We start from the raw sequence: 14098 nt of genomic DNA on the forward strand, positions 1-14098 counted from the left end.
ACTGCGCCAATTATATTAGGGCTAAGCAAAAGAACCAAGTGCAAAATACTTCACTGACGATATCTTGATGATCGAAACAGCTCAGTATGTAGGAACTGAGTACCAAAGGAAGTGTCGCTTCCCTGCTGGTATGCTGTGGAAACATGTCGAGGTTGGCCAGAGAGCGCAATTGTGGTGTGGTGGTTGATGTAAAATAATGACACCGGTATGTTCAAGGCCGAATGCTACTAGTATACTGCTTACCCTTCCTGCGGGTTAAGCGACCATGCAGTTCGTCGGCGCAGTCCTGTGGAACCAGCTCCCGCCTGATCTCCGTTCCGAGCCCAGCCACGTTCAGTTCTGTGCCCTGCTTAAAGCGCACCATGGCTCCGTTTAAATGCTTTTCGGCTAGTGTGTTTCTGTGGTATAGCGGACTGAAGAATGCAAAACACGTTAAAACGTGTTTTGCAATATATGTATGAAGCTATTATAGTATGTTCCCATTCCGTTTTTGCTTTGGTGTAGCCCTGAGGTTGATTTGCTTATTAAATTTTATTTCTACCCTTCCTCTCTCCGTACTTCTGTCCCCCTCCCTCTCTCTCATTCCTTCTGTCGTCCACATGTATCAAAGGAGGCGAAATCGCCTGTTTGTGGTGCGTCTACAACAACAACAACAACAACAACCCTTCTTGGGTCAATCAATGTATCAATTTCGCAATTACTCATGCGACCCCGTAGCCTGTGGTCGGTTTTAAGCGACGATTAGGCAAAATCAGGTGTGGGGATTGCTGGTGCAATCTGTTCAGCTGTCGTCACTATCGCAATCCTAGATTGGCTAGGGTACCCCGTAAGGAGACCATACGTCTGTGGGGACTGCCCTAGAGAAATATGAATAAATACTATACTATACTATACTATAGGCCCTGCTCCACAAGCACTTGACATGTCGGTCTCCGCCCAATGGCGCCCATCACCCGAAACCAAAGGGAATGGTGCCGCGAGTCCCAGCTTTCAGCAGTTGGAGGCCAGCTTCAGTATAAACTCTAAAGGCAAGTAGTTCTTCAAGTCCCCCGTCCACTGGGTAACCGTAAAGCCAATTTCTAGTCGGCTTTCAGTCACGATTGGGGAACATAATCCTCAAAGCATAAACGGCCATCGATAGTGTCTCAGGTACTGATCAGTGGCTGGAGTACCATTACGCCGAGCCGGTGGAGCCGCTACTCATAATGATGGCTTGGCTCTTCTTCTCCTGCATTAAAAACGAGGCCTCTCAGCCTCTGTCTTTTAGCACACAGTCTAGTAATAGTGCTGCTGCAGGCGAAAATTAATGTCATTGCCATTGGTAAACAGAAATGCCGATAAGGGCCTTGCCACCCGCCACTGTACTAGCTGTAGGCTGTCAGATACATGTACCATGGATACAGGTTGAGTAGTACTGAGTATGAAGCTTATGACTGTACTTCCTCAGTCCAGTCCTCGCCCCTCACTGACCTCAGATCAGTGCTAGCTCCTTTGTTGAACCGTTTGAGTTTGAGGCTTGGCAGGCAGGGGAGAATGAGATCGGGCTGATGCTTAGTGATCGGAAGTACCACAACTGCCAGTACTACCCTCAGGCCTGTATAGGCTGTATGCCCTCCGGCCTCCGTACTCGTGTCATGTCACGGTGTATCTGTGCCTTTACAGGAAATTATGCTTACACATGCAGAGTTCACAACGACTTTGCGCATGCGTGCGGTACTACTGTACGGTTTCTAATGACGAGTAATGTCGCAATGATATCAAGAGTTCATGATCCATAACCATAGGGTATGGACTCTTGGACCTCTTGGTGATATCTGGAAGCTGGAGTTGCTACGGGGTTACTGGGTACGGAATTTGTAGATTACATGCGATCCCCATCGCTTCAACCATGTTTACTTCTACATGACTGTATGTACCTGCAAGGAGACGGAATGGCATCCGCCTTGCTGGTTTGCAGGTATTATTTCTGTAACCCCACCCAAGCCTTGATAGTCTCGCTAAGCAGCTGGAATGCAGGTTGCTCATCGTTCTGGTGACTTCAGTGTCCCCAGGCCTTCCTTTCGCAGGACAACTATCAGATCTTGGCACTACAGGTTGGGACCCGTCCTCAGTCACTTGAGCGGCAGTACAGACGGGTGAGTAGCTGCTCGCAGGTGAGCAGAGCCAGGTCCATGTCCTCATTCGTCGCCATATGGCCCATCATGGGTCATGCATTAATTTTAACGCCGCAGCAATGCATAGAATTAGCTCGGCGGACATTAGAAGTTGTTGTAACAAAATCATTATTATAATGAATCTAGAAAAGTCCCAATCGATTTAGACCATCATCAAGGAATTCGCCTGAACAACGATACCTAGGTAAGGAGAAACATTGTTATACGCTTATTAGGAAGGGCATTATGAAATACAGAGGTGAAGTGTGATAAATTCATAAGATGAAGTGTGAGTTTTGCGAATATTATAAGTGTGAGCTGACGTAACGTTAAACAGAACGGCAGAGGCGAGTGTGTAAAAGGGGAAATATTGAGGTGGAGAAGCCTGTTAGAGACAGTGCTAGGTGTAGATGCATATGTACTGTGTCTGTGCCAGGTACGCGGCGGGCATGTGGGAATGAAAAATGAATAGTCTACACTTTTTCATAAAGGTTGATCCAGTGGTGTTATAGGGTTGTGCCTGAAACCGCCTGCGGATGTACTAATAATACCGGTACTAGTGTACAGCTTCTAACACTTGAAGCAAAACCTACAAGTACAAGGAAGGCACGAAGCTATGAAACACGAGTCATCATAAACGGAGCGGCACTGACAACTGGACACCATGACATGTGATTCTGTATTTCAGAGCGACTCCTAGTCCTCACCTTCCGTCTGCTCAGCTTCGTCCTCTCGATGTCCTCCTTTCTATCACTGCTCGTTCCCAATTCATCGTCCGTGCCCTGTTGAGCATCACCAGGATCTAGGAGTACATAACCATAAGAAGTACATGTACTCGTACTCAATCTCTGGACAGCATGCTGTTTAGACCTTTTTCGACCTTATTTTAAAAGTTATTACAGGTCTCTTCAGCGGAGCTCAGAGTCACTGGTCAGAGTCACTGGTCAGAGTCACTGGTCAGAGTCACTGGTCGAACTGACTGCAATGAAGTCTACAGTACATGTACTAAAGCATTTCTAAACCGGCTCAAAGCTCAAAGCGCTGAAGTCAGAGCGGCCCTAATACTGCGATAACCACAGCCATCTTTACCACATTCATTATGATTGTACTCTTGGCAGGGAGTCGTAAAAATTAATAGTAAAAATACCATGGTATTTTACGACTTCCTGACGCTTGGTATCATATTCTGTACTCTCATCATCATCCAGTACTACGCAAGCTTATGATTGTTTCGTTTCTGTGATTGATTCCTGACGAAAGCCACAAGAAAACGTTCGAACCAGCTACTAATTGAAGGAATCGTTCCTCTGTGCCTGTAGATGAGTGCGTTCACATTCAACGCTTCCTTTCTTTATATAATTGTATTCGCTGGGAGGCAGCACTTACATCATGTATATCCGGTACAGTACTTTTAAAAATATATCGCAAGAGCAATAGCATAAGCCATGGCATGGGCCTGGCAGTGCATGATTGTAGAATGTAGGTTTCGTGCTACAAACGATGACACACTCTTGGCTGAGACTGTGAGAGGCTACAGCCTACACTACAATTCTCTATGCACTCGCGTCCACGTGAGGCGAAGCCGAGTGCGACATTCGTATAACTCTGGACACTCCCTTGCTGTATTACACTGGTGAGAGCTGACAGTGTTGGAACAATGACTATCTGATCATATCGCTATGTAGCTCTATTATTGGTATAAAGCAGGGAGCAGTACAAATACCATTTGAAAAGGGTTTGCTACCCACGCTGGAGCTCGCGCTATTCCGCCGACTTGACTTGACACTTGACTGACTCACGACTGCCATCCAGAGCACACCATGTACCAGAAGTCCATCGAACCTTCGAAAATACCCCTGATATCAAGAGTACATAAACTGGGGGTTAAAAAAACAAATCCGTTGATCCCCGAGCTGCAGAGAGTGCTCAATGTCAGAGACAGAGCTTAGTACATAGCAGAATCAGCGGAGGACGTTCAGGTTGGTTGTAGCTCTGAGTTTCATGCCGTTAGGCAATCATCAGACAACTGGAGGTTATGTACTCTTGCTGATATAAAGTGCGATATCGCACCCATACTTGTTTACCGGTACAATGATATGAAAATGTTGCTGACTTTACTGCGCGTTCGAATTGTCACTCTTTCACTTTTCGAGGAATTTCGTTTCTGTGAAGAGGTGGCTTATTGGCCTCTTCAGAAAACGAAAGTCTCCTCGAAACTGCACAACCTCATCCGATGGGAGAGGTGGATTAGTTTCGAAGAGTTTGGTCAAGATGGTCGATCGGATCGGACGTCATTATCGCCATGACCGCTGAAAAACTTTGAAATCATAGAAACCGTTCTATTGGGACAGTTCAACCAATCTCTTTTTTTAAAGAATTTGTGCGAAAAGTTGATGAAGACATTTCGAACGCAGCCATCGTCATTCGTAGACTAACCCTTTGTGGGTCTTACTCAATGTATGTGAGGGGTGGTCACGCAAACACGCGTACAAACAACGAGCCATAACTCGAGTTCTGTGAGTTGTAGGTATGGGTAAACTATATATTTTCAAAATCTGTATGCCTGGACGAGTCCAGAAAACAAAAATATGACTATGTCCAGGCAAGGGTATGACCCGTGGTAGCCCTTCAAGTTGAGAGAAAATACAATTGCGAACAAAAAAACACAAAAATCACAGCACGAAGTGCATACCAAGTTCGTGATGGAGCTGAAGTCCTAAGATAAACAATCAGGTAAGCGCTACGTCTTGGTGAAGAATATATGCTCCTAATTCCGTCCTTGAACTCCAAAACCTCGCCATCGGCGATGCACCAGCAGCAACAGTTCCACAATATCACAATTTTGGTTCGTTCACCTCAGCGCCGCTCGCGTCAGATTCACTCTCGCTCAGATGAGTACTCAGGTGCGATGTCACGCGTGCCGTGATTCTCACGGCCAGGCGAATCAGCTGATCGCACCTGACAAGTCCTTGTAAGAGTTGCTGTTGCTGTGCTTCCTCGCTGGTTGGTAAATTTGATTTCTTCATTCGGGGACGATTTATTTGAGCTAGGAGGACTCAACGGAGCTCTCTTTCTCACGACATTACACTGGAAATCCTCCAGGGACATCCAGCCTAGACTGGTGCCGTCAGTGTCCTCAGAAAGCTTTTCTGACACGGCTTCAAGAGATGCACTCCCATTCTCGAAATGCGCGCATGGCGGATGGTCGTCTTTTCCAATTTCACCAGACTTCAGTCGATCGATACTGCAAAAATTTGTATGGTAAGTATGGTTGTTTTTTACACCGTTGGAAAGCCTTGGACCTCAGCTACGAGTGGAGCACCATTTTAGTTGTCTCCTAGCAACAAAACTCAAAGAAAATGCGATTTTCCTGTAAGGGTCACATACGACCCTTACGCTTATGTGAGACCCATAAAGGGCTAAACGAGCAGTTTTGCAGTTTGGGTGTGAACTACCAGTACCACCAGACGACTGGTCTCGGCAACAGACAGCAGTACAGGCGTTGAACTCACACTACGGCGTACACTCTACTCCGCTCAAACATGTCAGTAATCAGGTAATGGTGCAGCAGCAGCATGAGTACAATCTCCAAGTCACGGTAGCATTGCGTTGCAGCTCGCCTCAGCTCATACTGTAAATCATTATTATTTTAACGACCCGCAAAGTTAACGATTTTCTGATTTTCGAAGGTTAACGGTTTGAAAAGTTAACGATTTTCTCAGACAGATGCAATAATACTAGGAATGCTCGTCAAGGACATTCGTTGTTGTCCATCACAATATACCTCGATGTCAGGACTATTACAGGAGAATAAAGAAAATGAAATTTATCCAGCGTAAGAGCGTAAAAAATTCAAATTTTTCTTTCTCCTGCCGCTTCGTCAAAATTCATCTGAGAGACTTCTGAGTTGTTCGAGCCGACTGCTGAGCGTCTCTGCTATCATCTAGATCTTTAGATTGTTGAATTCCGTTGAGAATTGACTGAGTTACGATCCGTTGAACACGTACGTGCTGCATGCCATAATGTGAAAAGATCGATTTCAATCGTGCGAGGCCCAAATCATGCGACTTTTGCTAACGAATTTTAAAATAACGACAAATCTTTGCTCGTTAACTCGTTAGATTTACTTGTTCGTTACATAGCTCGACTTGTCAGGGGTTCTAGGGCTGATAATCCCCTGACCCAGGGGATTATTCTTCATAATCCCCTAGGTGAGGGGAAAGAGCCCAAGACTTTGGACTGCTCTCACTATACCTAGCGAGAGTAGGCCAAAGCAAGCTAGCCAAACAAACCCCAAAGAGCCAGCCTGGAAGCCGCTGTGTGAAATCTCAATCAAATGATCTTATTATACTTTATAGGAAGGTAATTGAACAAGTGGACATATTTACAAAACTCTTACATGAGCACCGTGAATATGTTTTTTGTACTAGATGAACATGGATGTGAACGTGCAATTACAGCTGCTCATGAATAATAATTGGCAACAAGGTACATGTGTCTGCAACGTCAACCACAACGTTGCCATGGGAACTGAACAACAAATGAAAGCAAATACATTGTATTGTATCGTAAATAGGTTTACTATGGAACCTAAACAAGAGAAATGTTGTTCTTTGTATTTTGAATTCGCAAGAAATCCAACACGCCCGCATTTCGATCTCAACAACAATGTTGCCATGGAAACTGAACACTGGTCATACTGCCCATCAGGCATCACCCTCCATCCCCCTCAAAAATTGGCTGAGAAAATTCAAAGAGAAAAACGCACAGATCAGGACTTACAAGAGTACCGGCACAATATGTGGCGCCTGAACTCCCACTGTAATTAGTGTAAAGAGCACTTAGGGTTCCCTGTAACAAGACGGCAACGTCTGTAGGGCCTTCCCTATCAAAATAATAAATTCTACTACTACTACTACTGCTACTACTACTACTACCAGAACAAGAAAAAAACCAGGGAGTAGTACAATACTCCCTGAAGAAAACCATAACAGGGTGAGGCAATGTAAAGAGAAAAAAGATCAGGTATTGTTTTTTCATTTGTCAGGTTGTGTTTTGTTCCTGTGTCATGTTTCTTTGCCTTTCCTTTTTTTGTTGAGCTTGAAAAAGTACGTACTGAGTACTGTACTCCCTGCATGCTTACAACTGAAAAAGTGTGAAAGCCAAAAACTGTGTACCGTGATGGCTGCGCAGACCCCTGACAAGTCGAGCTATATACAGATAGTGCACGGATTGGTCCTCGGAAGAATATTTTTCATAATCCCCGCGGCGCTGCGCGCCTTGGGGATTATGAAAAATATTCTCCTCGGATCCGTGCACTATCCTATACATATTCATGATTTACAGTACGTTTGACGTCCTTTGTTGCTCCGCTGGAGTAGACGTTTTGTTGCAGCAGTTTCAGAAACAAAAGCACCTGGGTCACGGGCCGTAGATCTACCCTGTTCACGGTAGGCTTCAAACTGAAAGCCATGCTCAGACTCGGAGTCCTAGGCAAACATGAAGGCAGTAGAGGGGACGGTTTCAAATAGGACACCGGTTGCAAACCGGAACGGACTCAATATTCACTTTCTCTCTTGGTATTTTGATTAGAAAACATATGTCACAGTGAGACTACTATGTGTTATACTCCGAGCCAAAATTTCATGGCTCTGCGATGACCAGAAGCGCCATATCAAGCAGGTGAGTTTTTGACGTGTTGCTTCGCACTGCGACTTGAGTTTTACGACTTTCGAAAAATCAACTTCTTGTCGCAGGTAAACAGCGGCTCGCCTCTCGCCAATAAAGCACCGCATACCAATCAAAACTAATGGAAGCACACACAAGGCTTATTGTTACTCTATACTGGCCGTCGTGGAGCGATAGCAATTACCTAATTATTTCAGACCCAGAGTGAATTTGACGTGCACTCTAAAACGTGTCCGGTTTGGAGCCACCTCTGATTTGAACTTTTTTGAAGCGAAAAATTGGGCAACTTGGAGGCGATGGGTCAACACAAAGGAGTGGCTCAGTTCGATTGACTCTGGCCCCAGAGCAAACTTCAACATGCCAGTTTCCTTCCACAAACATATTTCGAGTGAAAAATCAACGCTGATGATCGGTTTGGGTCTATACAAATTTGGCTGTCAAAACGTCCCGGTATCGAGCCGTCTCCTCTACATGAAGTGAACACGCAGAACGGCCTATGCTGAACTGCACTCGTGGATGTGACAACGGAGGAGTGTTGTAGACTGTTGTTCGCTTCGCCTTCTACCGGTAAGGAAAGAGCCATGGCTTGCTGATGCAGCGGTTGTTGCCGGGTCACTTGCCATATCGTCGTCGAACTTTCGAATGCCTCCCTTGAAAAATAATGAAGCCACAGTGATGGTGCTGCCATACTTGTGGCGTGCATCTCCCAGCCAAGCTGGAAACAACTGTCATAACCATTGTCATTGATAACCCCGCATTGCTAGCGGCATGCGAACGATATGCCCGTGTAAGTACACAATAATGTTGTTTTTGTCTGTTGTAACTAAAGTTGTGTTCTGCCAGTTGGGCAACCAAACGAGGAAAACTGGCTTCTCACAAGAAGACACTTTCAACCCAAAATATAATAAATGGGGATGGGAGGAAGGAACAGCAGGAGGGCGACTTCACTCCGGCCTCTTTCATCTTCTAATTAGGCATCTATTCTTGGACAAATGCTTGCTTAGGCTCATTATTATCGGACATTAGGGACCTCTTCTGAGCTCTTTGGGCTCTTCTGTGGAGGAGGATTGAAGAGACTACATGTACCGGTAGATGTTTTGTGAACAGTGCTTTTGTTCCTCCCCTACTGTCACACCTTATCAAGCTTGCCTTACTAGTATATTCCAGTCGCTCCTGGAACTGCTTGCAGCCCTTGATGCTTTGCACATGCACCCTTGCCAACCCTACCGGGAAAATCCAGGAAAACTCGCTTTCGTCCGGGTATACCGGAAAGGTTATAGCATCTACCGGATTTTCGAAAAATGCCCATCACCACCTTTTTGTTGTTGTTGATTTTCAGTGTTTTGGATGCTCACGAGCAGCGCTGTGCCCACAACAAAGCTCTAGCGAGCAAGAACTCTTGATTTAGCGCTTGGAAAAGTACGTTCTTGTTGTATATGCTGTACTATTTGCGAATGTTTTGTGATCATGGTGATGTCACTATGATGTCATATGCAACATTTTGCACAATCATGATGTAAAATAGCAGATCAAGGAAAAATGGGCAAAATCAAGGAAAAAACATCAGTGTCAAGGAAACTGTTGCCAGGGGTTGGCAAGTATGATGCACATGCATAGCAGAACTGAAGCAACAGAAGCAAGGGTGCCAAGGAAAGGAAAGGAAAGGAAGCAAAAAGCCACCACATCGGACACTGAAGATCAACCGTGAATGGTCAGATTGCAACTAGTGATGAGCCAAATTTGGATGCCATTTTCTCTGGAAGTATCACTCGCTCCATTGCACTCGAAGTCAGATTTCTCTACCCAATTTTCTCTCCGTCTTGTTGGATATAGCGCAGCAAAGACATCGTTGATCAAACGTCCTACTACTGTATTACATTTTCTTAAAGTCGGAACCTCTAACTGCACTTTATCTTATGCTCCCTGCTGCTGCACATGCCTGCACTTGGAACACGTGAAAGAAACTCACCTCACACTACTTGTCCACAACCGCTAAAGTAAACACTGAGCTGCCAGAACTAGCGAACAAATTGCTACGTCCGACATGTTTTTGTTTTGTTTGTGTGGACCGTGTGAGTGGCGGTGCTGCTTCTAACAAAAAAACTTGTGGAGTGCGATACTTGCACAAAGCATGTGCTGGCGTATCACTGTATGACTGCAGGCTGGTACATGTAGTTTGGTTTCAGATTTTGAAATCATGTCGAAGGCTGAATGTTGTAGTCCTCCGGCGTACCATAGTCTTTCTCGAATCAAGATCGAAATGTTTCAATGAGGCGGGAATTTGCCCCCCCCCCCTTGCCTATGCAACTATGACTGGCGTTAGTGCATAAACTTTACAGCTGCAAGCCATTTGCATTGTCTGTCTGTCTGTTTACCTGTCTGTCTGCCTGTCTGCCTCCCCGTCTGTCTGTCTGCCTGGCGGATAGGCAGACCACAGAACAGGAGAAAGACTTGGCTGATTGATACTGCTGATTGTCTTCTTCAGAAGGATAATGATGAGAGATGAGGGAGAGGACAGTTGTTATAAGGGAGGGAGTGCAAGAATCCATGGCATGAATGGCTTGTGTGGTCCACCTATTCACCAGTGAATTTGATCGGAATCCCTTGCCTGGACCTGTGCTTGTCTTATTGTATGGATATCAAGCTTTCGCCAATTTCTGTCTGTCTGCCTGTTTGCCTGTGTGTGTGTGTGTGTGTGTGTGTGTGTGTGTGTGTGTGTGTGTGTGTGTGTGTGTGCCAGCTAGTTCGGTTGGTGGGTACACTTATGCCTGATCGTGTTGGTTCTGTTGCCAACAGGCTCGGCTGTATGATGGTGTATTGTTGTATATGCCACCTTTGTTGGTTTCAGGGTTCATATACTTTCTATTTGAAGTATACATACCTGTTAACCATGGACTGCTTCTGGCTAGATTACCGTATTATCTCTAATATAAGCACGGTCCTTTATTTTTTCAATGTACCTCCGCCCCGTGCTATTAATGGAGGCGTTCCTTTATTGGAGACTGTTCCATTATTATTTCAACCTCATTTCATGGGCATGTTGCCATGGCCAAATTCATGTCAGACACACACATTTCAGGGTTTTTTCGCCGGTACAGATAATGAATTTACACAGTGTGCTTGTAATGGAGACTGTGCACTTTATTTTTTGAATGCCGCCCCAAGGTGTTCTATTATTGGAGACTGTGCTTATATTAGAGATAATACGGTAACTCTTGTGTAATCAATGGTGCTAGTGACGCTTATATCAGATCCACTCTGATTTAGCCACCCACACTAGTAGCAAGTATTACCTTCACTGGGGGCAGGGGTAACTGCAGTTGGATCCCGGGACGGATACCCTGATGCCGTCAATCCTTTTTCTCCTCACCCACTTACTGAAGTGTGGTGAGCCCATAAGTGGGATCATGTTCAAGTCCACCCAGAGTTTGGGGGATTTCAGGGGGTGCCGGCCGTTGGGTGGTTCAATAGCCAATTGAGTCATCTTTCCAAGATTCCTTTTGAGTCTCTCTCCCCTCTCCCGGGCCGCGGGGAGACCCACATGACCAGTTTTGGCAGTGAGCAACAAGTACAAGTGTGTGTGTGTGTGTGTTTGTGTGTTTGTCTTTCTGTCAGGCAGCCACTTGATCCTCACCATCAAGTCGAGAAGTTAGTTGTGAAAGCGGCACAGGAGGAGATCGGATAATGCAAGTAGTTGATTGGAGGCGACTAATGAACGTCAGCTTGTGCAGATAAGTGTGCACACATGGCACACTGATTGCCAGGGGTGTCACTTGGAGGTGTGATTTCAAGTAGAAGCACTACTGAAGCAGCCCTAACACTCTGCAGGAACACGTGATGCCTGTCTTCAGTACAGATAAGGCTTGTGCTTGAGAACTCTTGAGTCCGAGAGTGCCCCGCCAACACAAGCATGCCCCCCCCCCCCCACCGTAAGACTGTGCAACTGAAATTATGGGCCAGTGCACGGCATACTGCCTCTACTACGTTTTAACTGACCTGACACGTGCGCTTTGTACATTAAACTTGTGAATACAGTGAATACAGGAAAGGTGCAGGTTTGGTGTTCCACACTGCGGAGGCAACGTTGAATGATTTGTAGCCTAGTTCACATGCGATATAAAGCGGGATTCACAGAAGCATTTTTGCGATTTGATGCGCGATGCGAAACTGGGAAATCCCCAAATCGCCTCCATCGTGGCAGGTCACGCAACTGCCGCAACTGAGCAAACGCAGAAGTTGAGCTTGGCTCAACTTTCGCGATGTCACAAGCGATGTTGCGTACGATTTTGACCTTTTCTGCAGCAAAGTTGAAAGGTTCAAGACTTGCTTGTAAATTTGTACAAGTTGTACCAAGTCACGCGAATACCATGTACCATGCATGGTGACATACTCACCTGCATGGAATTTCGCGCCAAATCAGCAAGGCATCGTCGCATCACTGACTCCTTCTGTGAATGGTATTTCGCGAGTTCGCATCGCACGCTTCCGTCGCAGATTACATCGCATCGCCCATTGCATCTCAGAAAAAGCTTCTGTGAATCCCGCTTAACGCTGATGTCACGAGATCTGAAAGCTTGACTGAAAGGAATGAGCTGTAAAATCTTGTGCGATTCATACAATATGTGATGCATCAGCTGTTGTGATGTTCGACGTTAATCGATGCGAGGCATAAGGCACAACCGGCCATGATAGAGACTGAATCTGGGTGACTTCTCCCCAAATGACCTAGAGCAAACGTTTGTGCTCTTTCGTTTTGCAGAACCCTCCGCCAATATTGACTTGGTTAGAACCAAAGATGACATCATGCCGGTCAATTTGACATGGATATTGTCACTTATTGTGGGTTGAGTATGTCCCTCTCTCAAGAGGAATCCTGTCATACCAGGATGGATTGCGTTGCAGCAGGGCAGCAGGGCAGCAGGGCAGCAGGGCAGCAGGGCAGCAGGGCAGCAGGGCAGCAGGGGCAGCAGGGCAGCAGGGCAGCAGGGGCAGCAGGGCAGCAGGGCAGCAGGGGCAGCAGGGCAGCAGGGGCAGCAGGGCAGCAGGGGCAGCAGGGCAGCAGGGCAGCAGGGGCCCGGTCTGGTAAAGACAGGTGTTACTGTACATGTGTATTCCTGCTCCCCCAGTCCGACCGGCGTTGTGTATTCCTGCTCCCCCAGCCCGACCGGCGTTGTGTATTCCTGCTCCCCCAGCCCGACCGGCGTTGTGTATTCCTGCTCCCCCAGCCCGACCGGCGTTGTGTATTCCTGCTCCCCCAGCCCGACCGGCGTTGTGTATTCCTGCTCCCCCAGCCCGACCGGCGTTGTGTATTCCTGCTCCCCCAGCCCGACCGGCGTTGTGTATTCCTGCTCCCCCAGCCCGACCGGCGTTGTGTATTCCTGCTCCCCCAGCCCGACCGGCGTTGTGTATTCCTGCTCCCCCAGCCCGACCGGCGTTGTGTATTCCTGCTCCCCCAGCCCGACCGGCGTTGTGTATTCCTGCTCCCCCAGCCCGACCGGCGTTGTGTATTCCTGCTCCCCCAGCCCGACCGGCGTTGTGTATTCCTGCTCCCCCAGCCCGACCGGCGTTGTGTATTCCTGCTCCCCCAGCCCGACCGGCGTTGTGTATTCCTGCTCCCCCAGCCCGACCGGCGTTGTGTATTCCTGCTCCCCCAGCCCGACCGGCGTTGTGTATTCCTGCTCCCCCAGCCCGACCGGCGTTGTGTATTCCTGCTCCCCCAGCCCGACCGGCGTTGTGTATTCCTGCTCCCCCAGCCCGACCGGCGTTGTGTATTCCTGCTCCCCCAGCCCGACCGGCGTTGTGTATTCCTGCTCCCCCAGCCCGACCGGCGTTGTGTATTCCTGCTCCCCCAGCCCGACCGGCGTTGTGTATTCCTGCTCCCCCAGCCCGACCGGCGTTGTGTATTCCTGCTCCCCCAGCCCGACCGGCGTTGTGTATTCCTGCTCCCCCAGCCCGACCGGCGTTGTGTATTCCTGCTCCCCCAGCCCGACCGGCGTTGTGTATTCCTGCTCCCCCAGCCCGACCGGCGTTGTGTATTCCTGCTCCCCCAGCCCGACCGGCGTTGTGTATTCCTGCTCCCCCAGCCCGACCGGCGTTGTGTATTCCTGCTCCCCCAGCCCGACCGGCGTTGTGTATTCCTGCTCCCCCAGCCCGACCGGCGTTGTGTATTCCTGCTCCCCCAGCCCGACCGGCGTTGTGTATTCCTGCTCCCCCAGCCCGACCGGCGTTGTGTATTCCTGCTCCCCCAGCCCGACCGG

This window comes from Sycon ciliatum, chromosome 1, assembly GCF_964019385.1.
Source record: "Sycon ciliatum chromosome 1, ocSycCili1.1, whole genome shotgun sequence".
Lineage (NCBI taxonomy): Eukaryota > Metazoa > Porifera > Calcarea > Leucosolenida > Sycettidae > Sycon > Sycon ciliatum.